The 13,248-nt window shown below is 44.5% G+C and overlaps 1 protein-coding gene across 1 annotated transcript in view; it reads left to right on the top strand.

The window, feature by feature from the left end:
* The window catches only part of AATK (apoptosis associated tyrosine kinase), a 77,041-nt gene that overhangs the window by 33,508 nt on the left and 30,285 nt on the right, over positions 1-13,248 (top strand). The window lies entirely within an intron of this gene.

Genomic DNA, 13,248 nt, shown 5'->3' with positions numbered 1-13,248 from the left:
AAGTTGCTGTTGGCACAGAAGCCAAAGTTGTATAAGCAGCCACCATCTGTAGATCCATTGTTAGATGGAGATGAAAGCACACCCTCACACTATAAACATTCCAGGGTAATGCAGCACCATAAAAAAGCATGCTTCATTTCACTCCCCAAATTCAGTTTTGGTAGCTGGTAATGTTATCTTATCTTATCTAGCATAATAATGGTACCCGACTCTGAAGGTCTGAATTATCTCACCCAGTAGTTTCACATTGACGGCGTAGCAGACAAAATAAGTGCCCTTTGAGATACCATAGATCTACTGTCTTAAGTCTTGAACCGTAGACCCCATACACCACCTTCTGTACATGTCCTGATAGGAAGAACTAGAACCATGACGTGCAAGGGTACCCAAAGAGTCAACCCTAATAGAATAATTAGCTAAATCTAAGGGCGATAACAATAAAAGTCACTGAGCGGATCAAGGAAAGTAGCAGGGTTGCATTTTCTTTGTCTGGCTTCCATCTTAAGTCCTCCATCAAAATACCATAAGCAGGATAAGATTCCTATTGAAATGCCCCCTCCCCTGTCATTTAAAAATAGATGGATTCGGAGTTGTGAAGCTACAATTATTTCAGTCCACTACATAAGAATGCAATATTTGAGGTTAATTTATAATTACAAAGATTACCTCATTCAGGTTTGTGGGAGGCACTATGTAATGCTTGATTCCAGACTGATAAAGATTCACGAGACTGTTTTATAACCAGTTGCCCTGCATGTTTCTATTTTTGTCAATGAAAAAGCTACTCAGTTTGCCAGTTCACCCTCCTCCCCCCCAAAAAAAAAATTTCCAGTAAAAAGAAAATTAAGAAGAATCTGCCCTAATGTACCTTCAGGATATATTGGTTGAATCTTGGGAAATAGTTCAGTTGGAATTCTTGTAGCCCCATCCCTTTTTAAAAATAATGCTTTACAAAAGAATCGTGATTCGGAAAAAAAAGTAACTCTTGGGTTTTTTGGCAGAAGCTCTTTGATTACGTGAAAATATTACATAACTGGCTCTTTTAATTAGGGAAGAATCCATCTCACATTCAAGCAGTCATTAATCACCTCTCTTAACAAGGGAGACAATACTAACCTGGCCCATTTAATCAGCTAGAAAGAACAAGCGTTAGCAAGAAACTGGTGGCCCTCATCTCCCACATGACCTGTTGCACAGGTGAAATCCTCAAGCTGAAAAGAATCCATATATGCAGCAGTGACCAGAGGTATCTATAATCCACCCCAGTGCTCAAATCCAAATTAAAATGAAACCAGGAGCCTTTCCCAAGAACAATGCAAATTGCTCACAGTGAATCTCTGATTGTTCTAGCTACTCTTCCTCAATATCTTGATATAGGAGATCCTAACTATCAAATATGGATAGCATCTCATTCTTGCTCCATTCCGTTGGCAGAGAATTAAGCACCTTTCTCTTCAACCATTACCATGGAATGAGATTTCAGATGGCCCTTCAAAAGAGCCCCACTCAGTGTTTCCTTTGATTAATGCCAAGAGCTCCTGCATCTGTCTCCAGCCCATTACAGCTGCCAAACTAAAACTGACCAGCCAGCCAGGAACCTGAAATAAGACAGGACGATTATCAAGATACCGTGCAGTCTCATTCTACAGCTAAGGCCAAAAAGTGAATGGCAAGAAATCTAACGCAGAGCACAGAATTTAAATGCCCTGAAATGAATATCTTGCAATAATTGGTTTTCTTTGTTCTTACTTCTTCTTTAGTATCTGCAAAAAGTCTTATCCTTGCTAGCTTCTGATTTCAGATTTAGGTTTCTTGAGAGAGTGGGAGGCAGAGCGAGATTGCTTTGCTGTGTGTGTGGAGCTCTGTCAAAGAGAGCGATTTATCCATGACAATGCAATTATAGAAAGCTTCTCCACTTTCCGATCAGCAGTACCAGCTGAACAGAATAGCGGGTCCAGTGTGTGCTCTGCTGAATATGGGTCCAGGTGCTAACTGGGACATTATCACAGCAGTCATGAAATTGTGAAACATTCCTGTTTCTGTATATTCAGCATACACATTTATGTATTTGTTAGATCATACCCCACTGTTTCTTTAGGAACTCAGGGCAGCATACACAGCACACCCATCTCCACTTCCCCCAACAGCATGTTGGTTGGACAGAGAAAAGAAAAATCAATTGGCCCTCAGTTACCTAGTGAACTTCCATGGCTAAGGGTGGACCTGAACCTGGATGTTTCCATCCAACATTTTAATCATTACAGCAGACTGGTTCACATTGAAGTCTGCCAAGATGAGAAGACTAGAGTAGCTCAGTGTCAGATCAGAGATGACTTCACCTAGCTCAGGAAGACTCATTGTTGTGAAATGAGGTGACTCAATATACAACCTCTAGTAGATTTTTCTTTTTCCAGTTGCCTGCCTACCCTTCTCTGCTAGCCATTCTTTCATCTGCATCTGCATTGCTCCATTATTTTCCCAATATGTGCTGTGCTAAGGTGCTTCCTGTTTTCTCTTGATAGTGACTCTTCTCAGATACTGAGACAAGCAGTCCCTCATGTAGGGATTTATAGGTGATAAACAGCACCTTGACCTTTGCTCCAGGAAACCAACTGCAGCTAACACAGTGGCAGTGTTAGGTAGGCATAGAGGGCTGTCCATTACTGGCAAATGCTGCCATATCCTGGATTATCTGTACTTCCTACATGGTCTTCAAGGACAGCCCCAAATTAAATTATTTGATATGAACTCAGCTCCTGGTGACATCATGAATTTTTCCATGTAATTTTCTTGGCAATAATTCAAAATGATTTGCTATTGTCTTCTTCTGGAATTTTTAAAAATCTCCTGCTTTAATTTGCAGCCCTCAATTTTTCTGGTGTTTTCACATCCAAGTCTAACCAGATCCAACTTTGCTTAGTCTTTTTTTGAGATCAGACAAGGTAAGTTAAATTCAGCCAACCACTGAAGACATGTATGTATTTACAAACAGCCCATGTTGGACTGGGAAATGGAATAACTATATTCAAGACCCCCTCAGCTTTGGAAGATCATTGGGAAAAATGGATTTACGTTTTTTGCCCTGAAGTCATGGAAGAAATGTAGGATAGAAATCTGACAAATTGAATACAAATATTTAAAAACACAGACAGTCTCTCAGTTGATTCTGAGATAAGGATGTAAGTGAGGGAGCAGAAAGCACCTGTGTGTCTGAACCCAGCAAGGATGCCGTACAGAGAGGTGTCCTTCAGGAGGACATGAGCTGACAGGTCTTGATCCTCTCCCAGCTGCAGTGGTAGCTAGTGTTGGAAAGGCATTGGTTATGCAGGGAAGAAGTCTAGTGAACCAGAAAAAGTCAGGCCAAGGTCATTAGTTTGCTAACTTTTGTTCTGTAATATAAAGTATATATTGCAATCCAAGGCAGACTAATAAAGCACAGGAATTTGCTTAATATTTTTATTTTTTGCTTCCAAAGCAGCACCAGCATGTCAAGACTGGATCCTGTGATTTGAGAAAAAGAATGAATATGTCCCTGGTATCAATTTAGTGATTTAAACTTTGCTACCCAAATATCTGTTTACTCTTGATTTTTAAAAAAATATAGCATATTGTCTGTATAGACAGTATACTGTCTTCGGTGGGCACACCGAATCCTTTTGCAAGGGGTAGGCTATTTGAGAGAGAAAGAGAAAGAGAGAATATTAAACTAAGCTATCTTGAATTAAAATAGGATGGGAAATATGGTTGATCTGGAGTAAACAAAAGTTTCAGGACACTCTGTGATAGATCTTCCATCTATTTCATTCTTTTACATGTACTTCCAGCCCATTTGACAGACATCAGGTTCAAGAAAATGTTTCTTTTATTTAACTTGACTCTCAGTTCACACAAACCTGACATCTGTTCTTGTCCATGGTGCTGATATTGGTCCCTTTAACAATCTCACATTTTCAAATTGGGTATATGCAAAATATTGCAAGCTTTAATTCTTCCATGCCTGAATTTGGTTTCAGGTGCCCTGTTTGAAAGTGTTCACAGAGCAGAGTGTTATGCCATACTGGTAGAATAAAATCACATTGCAGCTATAGAGGAGAGAAAGACTTTGCTCTACTATCCCGATCTCTATTTTATTTTATCTGAAATGTGGAGTAATCAAAACATTTGGTAGCTGACTCAAAATTGCATAACAGAATTTCCTGAATATGTGTTTATTCTGGGGCTTCAAAAAAGATTTCCTATTAGTTCTAATGTAGGTTGACATTATGGCATTAGACAAGTGCTTTTCTAGTTTCTTCACCCAAAATTAGCCCCCAAATCTAAGTCATTTGAATCTAGTATGTTTTCTCTTCACTGTTTACTGCATGGTTATTATTATATTTTTATCCCATTTTTAAAAAAAATATTTAGCCATCTCAAGGCAATGAGCCTACTTAAATATTCCTGCCTATTTTCATATGATAAGGCTATATCATATTTGTTTGGAGCTATTAGATTTCACGAGGATATCTTACATACACCAAAACTGTGCATGCTTAAAAAATTATTCCGAATAAGTGCTTCAGATCTCATGAGAATACAACACTTTCCTGCTATTTTTAAAGCTGCTTAGTCTTTTTTCCAGGCTTCCACACAAATCTGAGGAAAAAGATGCCATTGCTTTCAAAAGTCCATTCTATAAAGTTAACGTGATTCCTAAAACATCAGCCTCTTTTTTTTTCCACGCTTGCACAGAAACCTTTAAAAAAATTGGTCTGCTTTAATGAACAGCAAAGTTCAAGGCTCTCTTTTAGAGTCACTTTTAAAATGTATGTGTCATTCATTACAGCAGCTGGTTGTACCCATACTCTGGTATTTATAGCATCATCTGTCTTTTCATTTGTAGCTCCAACCACCTTTGCAGATTAAGACCAGTTCAGCAACCTTGGCAAGGCTGCAGATTATCTGTCCTGGCCAGCCTGGGTTTATCCCTGTACGCTGGAGAGAGAGGAAATGGGATTCCTCCGCACTTCCTGAGCGGCTTCTGTAAAATTGGAGCTGACAATTCTCCTGAGCGGTCGCCTCTCCCGTCTTTGCCCTCGTTCTTCCTCCCACTCTAAACACTCCATTTGTTGTGAGAGGTTCTGGAACAGCACTCTGATAGCCCAGCTGCATCTTCAAAGCCAGGGATCTGTGAGGAGAAGCGACCCAATCAATGGCTTATAAAGCAGATGCACAGCTGAGCCATAGACTCCCTGTTGATCGCTGATCTCGCTGCAGGTGGCCCCGTAAACGTGGTGCATGAAGGCCCTTTTTGTCGGGGATCTGTAAGCGTGGCCTTCCCCAAGCCTCCTCTTCCTCCCAGAGCACAGATCCTCTCAGCCAGCTCTGCTCAGAAAAGGCTCAGCACTTTAACACAGGAAGGGCTTGCTAGCAACAAGGTCTTTCCCCCCCCCCCGCCCCATCCAAAAAAATTGCATCAGTCCTTTTTATAAGGAACGGTTGTTAGCACAACATATGGGCAGGTGCCCTGTAGACAATTGGATCCTATTGCTTACGTGTGAAGAATTGTTTCCCGGTAGGAGAGTGTTGCATTTTTCAGAGTATCATAGCTAAGAAAAATGGAATTCTGTTACTATTCCTTCAAATATTGCTGCTTGTAGCCTCCCCTAGGTTGTGTTGATGCTAAGGAGAAATTTCCTGACAGTGAGAGCCATTAATCAGTGGAACAGCTTGCCTCCCAGAGTTGTGGGTGCTCCAACTATTACTGCAGTTCTGAGCAAGCACAGATATTGAGTTGAGGTGACATCCATTATATTACAATCTTTAGATGAATTTAGTTATCTAACCCATGTCTGTGATTGTAATACTTGTGCTCTGTTGCTGCAAAATAACATCATGGAAGGACCAAAGTGAACATTTCCTAGTTTCTGAAACAATGCAGAGATACCTGATAGTTCCAAGAGAGAGAAAGCTGCATGTCTCACTTGTGCACATAAGCAACAGCGGGGAGAAGCAAAAAAGAGTAAATCACAAAATATCTGTTGCATCTTTGTGATGCAAATTCCAGCCTTTTTTGTGAGCCTGTCCCACACAAATATGTAAGAGATGGAGCTTATATCATGACTTTGCAATCCATGTTTACAATAGAATAGAATAGAGTTGGAAGGGACCTTAGAGGTCTTCTAGTCCAGCCCCCTGCTCAAGCAGGAAAAGCTATACCTTAGGAGCGGGGGTCAGTCGCCCCCGGGGCTCCAGGGCAAGTCGTGGGAATGCCTATTCCCACGACGTTAGGGAATGGCAGCAGGTGTCGGAACAGAGGGCCGTATCGATCTCAGGGAAGGCCTCTCCGCTACTTGCAAGCGGTGAGGCGTTCCGACCCTCTTGTTCTACCCCGAGGTCCCGGGAGTGAGGATGTGCAGCCTCCTGAGCTCCAGCTGGTGTACTTGAATGCCAGGTCTGTCGTTAATAAAGCTCCTCTCGTCCGTGACTTGGTCGAGGGTGAGCAGGCAGACCTGGCTTGCATCACGGAGACTTGGTTGGGCCCAGAGGGCGGAATTCCTCTGGCGGATCTCTGCCCACCAGGTTTCCGGGTGCTACACCGGCCTCGGGCTCAGGGTAGGGGTGGGGGAGTGGCTGTTGTTATGAGGGAGACCTTAGCTCCGCAGGAGGCCACCGTTCCGCAGATAGTCGGGTGTGAGTCTCTCTTCTTGAGATGCGGCCCTGGTGCGCAGTTGGGCTTGCTGCTGGTGTACCTTTCGCCTAGTCACGCAGCAGCAGCCCTGCCTGAGCTTCTCGATGTCCTCTCTGGGTTGGTGGTTGAGTTCCCGAAACTTATAGTTTTGGGGGACTTCAATCTACCATCTCTGGGAGGATCATCTGAGTTGGCTCGGGAGTTCATGGCTTCCATGACGGCCATGGACCTGACGCAAGTAATTTCAGGACCGACTCATGAGGGAGGCCACACCCTTGACCTAGTTTTTTTATCTGGTCGGTGGTTAGATGATCTTGGTGGGGGCTCTCCAATTATTATGCCCCTGTCATGGACCGATCATCATCTCCTGCGGCTGGTCTTCCGTTTTGCCACCCCCCGCCGTGGGTGTGTGGAACCAGTTAGATGGTACCGCCCCAGACGCTTAATGGATTCCGCGAGATTCCAGGCAGCGCTGGGGTCCCCACCTGCCTCCCCCACTCACAGCTCGGCAGATGCCTTAGTGGAAGCTTGGGAAAGGGCAGCCACTGAGGCTCTTGACCGAGTTGTACCCTTGCGGCCCCTGACCCGATGCAGATCCCGTCGAGCTCCATGGTTCTCCGCGGTGCTCCGGGAGATGAAGCGCCGGAGACGGGGCCTAGAGAGCGGTTGGAGGTCCAGCCGATCCGAATCCGACCGATTGCGACTAAGAACCCATATTAGGTCTTATCTCGCTGCGATAAGGGTGGCGAGGTCCAATCACTTCGCTACCCTTATCGCGTCCGCACATAATCGCCCGGCCGCTCTGTTTAGGGTGACTCGCTCCCTCCTTAATCAGGAGGTGAGGGAGGAACCCTTGCAGGGTCGTGCCGAGGAGTTTAACAATTATCTGTCGGACAAAATCACTCGGATTCGGACTGCTTTGGACTCCGACTGGGCAGAGTCTGGCGATCAGGACGTGGGTGGTCTTGTCGATATCATTTGGGAGGAGTTTGATTCTGTGACTCCGGAGGAAGTGGACAGGATTATGGGGAGACTGAGCTCCACCACATGTTTATTGGACCCGTGCCCTTCCTGGCTGGTTTATGCAGCCCGGGAGAGGACACGCACCTGGTTCCAGGCAGTTATATCAGCTTCTTTGAGTGAGGGTAGCTTCCCTGCCGTCTTGAAAGAGGCGGTGGTGAGGCCCCTCCTCAAGAAGCCTGCCTTGGACCCAGATGTATTGAACAACTTTCGTCCGGTCTCCAACCTTCGCTTTCTTGCGAAGGTTGTTGAGAGTGTGGTGGCGCATCAGCTCCCTTTGGTCCTGGATGAAGCGGATTATCTAGACCCGTACCAATCGGGTTTCAGGCCCGGGCACAGCACGGAGACGGCATTGGTCGCGCTGGTGAATGATCTCTGGAGGGCTCGGGACAGAGGTTATTCCTCTGTTCTAGTCCTATTAGACCTCTCAGCGGCTTTCGATACCATCGACCATGGTATCCTGCTGCGGCGTCTCAGGGGATTGGGAGTGGGAGGCACGGTATTACAGTGGTTCTCCTCCTATCTCCAGGGACGCTCGCAGTCGGTGTTGACAGGAGGGCAGAGGTCGACCGCGAGGTCTCTCGTTTGTGGAGTTCCTCAGGGGTCGGTCCTCTCGCCTCTCCTGTTCAACATCTATATGAAACCGCTGGGTGAGATCATTCGTGGCTTTGGAGTTGGGTATCATCAGTATGCTGATGATACCCAGCTTTTTCTTTCTACCCCAAACCACCCCAGTGATGCCCTCACCGTGATGTCCCGTTGCCTGGAGGCGGTTCGGGTCTGGATGGGGAGGAACAGACTTCAACTCAACCCCGACAAGACCGAGTGGCTTTGCATACCTTCATCCCGGGTCCATTCGGATATTCCACCTCTTTCTATGGGGGGTGAATTATTACCCCCTGTAGATAGGGCTCGCAACTTGGGAGTCCTCCTAGATTCGCGGCTTACCTTGGAAGATCACATGGTGGCCGTGACTAGGGGGGCTTTCGCCCAGGTTCGCCTGGTGCGCCAGTTGCGGCCCTATCTAAGCCGGGATGATTTATGCACGGTCACTCATGCGCTCGTGACCTCTCGTCTAGACTACTGCAACGCTCTCTACATGGGGCTTCCCTTGAGGACCACCCGGAGGCTCCAGCTGGTACAGAATGCAGCTGCGAGAGTTGTGTTGGGAGTCTCCCGATACTCCCATGTGACACCTCTGCTCCGTGAGCTGCATTGGTTGCCAGTTGTCTTCCGGGTGAGATTCAAGGTGCTAGTAATGGTGTTCAAAGCCCTCCATGGCATGGGGCCGGAGTACCTCAGGGAACATCTGCTGCCGGCATCAAGCTCCCTGCGCCCTGTGCGTTCCCACAGAGAGGGCCTCCTCAGGGTGCCACCGGTCAGAGAATGCCGTCTCGTGGCCCCCAGGGGGAGATCCTTCTCTGTGGGCGCCCCGGAGCTATGGAACCAGTTACCGGTTGAGCTCCGGACGGCGCCCGATCTGCGCTTCTTTCGCCGCGATCTGAAAACATACTTGTTCGAGCAAGCCGGCCTGGCATGAGGGGGATTGGTGGGGTTTTTTATCATTTTTATTGGGGTTTTTACTATGTATTAATTGTATTTTAATCGGGCATGCATTTAATTATCTTTTAATTTTTGTACATTCTGTGTTTTATTCTTGCCCTGTACACCGCCCTGAGTCCTCAGGGAGAAGGGCGGTATAGAAATATTAATAAATTAAATTAAATTAATTAAATTACTGGGCCTTGTAGCATGAAAATGCTACAAGAAGTGAAAGAAAATGTTTTATACTATCAAGCAGCTGCACTAACATGGTTAAAAGAATGGATAACCCTTAGAAATAAAAGATTATTATACCTAGAGGGGCATGACCTACAACTTGGATAGCATGCCTTTCTATGGTATGGGAAGAGCAAAATTCATAAATACTTTTAAAACCACTATGTAAGAAATGCATTGCTTTTGACGTGGAATAAGTCGAAATCGAGAATTTACATGAAAATACCAGGATGGATTTTGACAATGGAGGCGTTTGTACACCTGAATTTAATTATGAGAAACTTGTGGCTTATAAAGATATTTTGAACATTGGGGGGAAACTACAAATTAAACAAGAAATGGAAGAACAGGGCATAGAGCTATCGTGGTGGCCTCATTTGCAAATGCAAATGAGATATGAGAAAGTTGCAAAAATATATGGTTATATGGTTTTTACAAAGATCAGATAGTGTTTGATCAGATACTATTGTCTGATTAAGAAATTGTACAGTTTTCTATTAAATTTAAAGATGGAAGATGAACAAGTTAAAGAAACAATGATAACTTGGGCAAAATAATTTGGGCACAATGTAGAGTTAGAAAAATGGCAAAACCTATGGGAAAGCAACCATAAAATAACAAGGGCAACTAAAGAAAATTTATACAAAGTGTTCTATAGATGGCACTTACCACCTGCAAAACTAGCAAAAAATGTTTAAAAATATGTCTAGCAATTGTTGGAAATGTAGACAAAAGCCAGGCACATGCTACCATCTTTGGTGGACATGCCCTAAAGTAGAGGTCCCCAAACTTTGGGGCACCAGGGACTGGTTCCGTGGAGAAAGGTTTTTCCATGGACCGGAGAGTGCGTAGTTTTGTGTGTGCCTGCATCCTATGGATGATGCTTTGCTTGTTTATGCGGCCCGGTTGCTGGCATGCCACGGCCCGATACCCGATGCAAGCCCCTTGTAACGGTTGGGCTCTTTGGTTTAGATGGGATCGGGAGGGGGGGGGCTTTCTCGGGAGCAGGAAGGGTTAATTTGGGTCTGATGGGATTAGGCAAAGAGAAAAACTTGCTTTGCCCTGTCATATCTACAATATGGGGTGGGAGAGGGATGCAGTCTCCATTTTGTTTATTTTTTCCACTTCAGGTAGTGCTCATTTAACAACCACAGTGGGGACTGGCAACTCAGCTATTAACAAGAGCCTTGGTGGAGCAGTGGGCTAATGCCTCCTTAAGTAACACCAGCTGCCTGCAATTAGTGCAGGTTCGCATCCCACCAGGCTCAAGGTTGACTCAGCCTTCCATCCTTCCGAGGTAGGTAAAATGAGGACCCAGATTGTTGGGGGCAATTAAGCTGACTTTGTAATAATGCCGCTTGGGGGGGGCGAAAGCCCTAATATGCAGGCATATACATAGAATGAAGGCTACTGCTAAGTTTGTAAAGCCGCCCTGAGTCTTCGGAGAAGGGCGGGATATAAATGGAATAAAAATAAAAATAAATAAAATAAATAAGTGAAGCAATCACTAAGTGATTGTTGTTATGATCTTCAACTTTCCTTTGCTTTATAAACCTCTGAAGGTCATAAATGTGAGGATTGGTTGTAAAGTTATTTTTTCATTGGGTTATAACTGCAAAATGAGCCAAGTCACTAAACAACTACCTGTTCAGACACCAGAAAGGCATCTATGTTCTCTTCTTTTGTTCTGAGCTGCTGCTTCCCTACATATTCAGAAGAACATGGGGTACAATTCCTCACTGCACAGGTGTCAGGCAAACTACAGGGATGGGATATTGTTACAGTATTGCTGTTCCTGATAGGCTGGTTTTCCAAATGCAGGGAACCATATAATTAAATCCTAACCTTAATCCTAAACTCTTCCATTTTAAAGGGCTACAATCTCTTATACCAGGGCCTGTAAAACTATAGGTCAGCAGTGAGGTCAGACAGTAAATGGCTCCCTTTTTCTCTATTCCATTCAGTTAATGAGTTTGATTGTACACTTTGTTCTGCCTATTAGAACAATCGGTTTTACATTACGGTAGATTAGCCGATGTGGTGTTCCTTTCTTCTCCGATTCATGAACCTAGTTTCTGGGATGTCCCCTTCAAAAACAGCATGCTGTTTCAGACATTTCCAGCTGTGCTGTCACTTCCCACTCAGCAGGCATGTCTTTTGTGTCATTAATTTACCCCTGGGTTGACCTCCCTTGAAAGAGCAGCTGCAAGGCTTCGGAAGGGCTTGACACTTGCTAGAAATTAGAGCCATCTATTAAAATTAAATTATCCCAGTGGGCCGTAAACTAGGAATAAGGGAGTAAAACACCCTGCTGAAATTGTTCCCTTTTAAGACCTTAATCCAATCAAAGGGACATTTTCAGTTCCTAACTGGGAGTCCCCACCTAGACAACGGGCCAGAAGAATCTCCTCAGTATCCTTGCAGCACGGGCATCTATGTGTTTTCTAGTTCAAAATGTATTGCACTTCTCTCTCTCTCTCTCTCTCTCTCTCTGTGTGTGTTTATGAATTAAACATTTTGCAAGATTAGTGCCCTAAACCCAACTTTGGAGGCTGAAGAATTTTAATTTTTTTCCTTCTATGGCATAGAACTGTCAGAGCAGCAGATTCCTAAGGCATCAGCTGTATTACCCATAGCAGTATGCAAATGAATTGCCAGTTTCTGGCCTCAGAAGGAAGAGTGCCAGTCATGACCCAAAGTTCCTATGCCCCTGGGCTTCTCCCTTGGCTGACAGAAACAAGGATGCTTTCTTGCAGAAAAGTTAAAATTCCACTACTGAGGATAAGCAAGGAAGGAAGAGATACTCATTACTATGGTAATGCTGTCATAAGGGGACCCCCCCTCCCCATGTTTTCGTATATGTGGAATTATAAGCTGCTAGAGCACAAAGATTTATGACCGCGCATGTGTTGTAGCATCTACTGTGTTGTCTAATATGCCTATACCTAGTCAAGAGTTTTCCCTTACAGCACAGTATATCCTTCATCCTCCTACTTAAGCATGCTATAATGACCTCCCACCTATATTTTCCTTACCTCCAGGGTATTTATTTATGAACTCGTGGAGCAACCAGTCCAATCATTTCCTTGGTACTATATAAAATGCCAGATTAATTATTTCGCATTACAAAGCATTCTGAACACTGTGATTGGGCTGCCTTTAATCTTTCCGCTGCTTACCGACCTTCCCTTTTTCTCATCCTCTGAGGTTAATTTTTGTGTCTTCTGTTTTCTTATCTCCTTTTTAGTCTTTTGAAAGCCAGGATGTATGTCCGTCTTAAAAAGTAATGGATACAGTGAGCCTCCAAGACAGAGCATATGTGTCCATTCTTTCCTCCTTGTGAAATCTCTGCAATTTTCTCAAGATCCTTCATGTTTCAGGAGAAAAAGCACTCTTAAGTTTAACGGAAAGTACTTTTTTCTCCCAAAGTGAGGCCTTCGTTCAAAGCCATTGCTCAATTAGCCAGCCAGTTGGCTGATCAAAAATTGAAACTTGCCCTCTGCATTTTCTGAATGTGTTGCTTTGTGCATATTGGCAAAATGATGGGCATCGAAAAGTGCCATGAATTCAGGCCGTGAAACATACCGAGGCTATATCTATACACATAACAATTACAAATCAGGGAAGTGCAGAGTAGAGCAGATTGATGGGAATCATCCGAGCTGTGGGAAGTGGGAGGTCAGGGTTACTCAGTGACCTGAGAGTGTTAAGGCATCAGCATCCATGATTACGGTGCTACATGGATAAAACCGCATGATGCGGTAGGATTTCTGCCTTGC

Source organism: Vipera ursinii, assembly GCF_947247035.1.
Source record: "Vipera ursinii genome assembly, chromosome: 2".
Classification (NCBI taxonomy): domain Eukaryota; kingdom Metazoa; phylum Chordata; class Lepidosauria; order Squamata; family Viperidae; genus Vipera; species Vipera ursinii.
The sequence above is the reverse complement of the archived record's forward strand: the minus strand, read 5'-3'. Positions and strand labels throughout refer to the sequence as shown.